We start from the raw sequence: 647 nt of genomic DNA, 5'->3' as shown, positions 1-647 counted from the left end.
CACATTACTACTTATGCACATGCACTGAACTGCCATTTTTCCTGACCGTTCCTTAGCAATGACGCCAAACCAACGCTGACTCTGCAAACGACTCTCTATAACTACTACTACTACTACTACTACTACTACTACACACAGCACACCCACAAACACAACCACACATTACTAAAGTGCCGTCTGGCGCTAGCTGTACACACGTACACACAACACGAAAACAAACACTGTCCTCTCCAAAGGACAGACTATTAGTACTACTACTATTCCCAGCACCCGCGCACACACGCACACACACACACTCTGGCGCTAGCCGCACACACGTACACATAACACGAAAACAAACGCTGTCCTCAAAAGTACAGACTATTAGTACTACTACTATTCCCAGCACACGCGCACACACACACACACTCACACGTTCACTACCGTCCTTGTGAACGTCACGTTGTTATGGCAACCAAGCCCGCTGACTTTCACAGCATAAACACACACAGTAAATCTGATTTTCTTCATTTTCTCATTTTATTACTTTGGTATGTTCCCGTTTATGCATTCATTTGCTTATACTTTCTTTTACTACATTTTATGACAAGACTCCCAAATACTTTTGTGAATTATAGTTTTCGACTGTTATAAAACCTACCGGTATT

The sequence above is a fragment of the Euprymna scolopes genome, chromosome 37 (assembly GCF_053919585.1).
Source record: "Euprymna scolopes isolate OS-2025 chromosome 37, ASM5391958v1, whole genome shotgun sequence".
NCBI lineage: Eukaryota > Metazoa > Mollusca > Cephalopoda > Sepiida > Sepiolidae > Euprymna > Euprymna scolopes.
The sequence above is the reverse complement of the archived record's forward strand: the minus strand, read 5'-3'. Positions refer to the sequence as shown.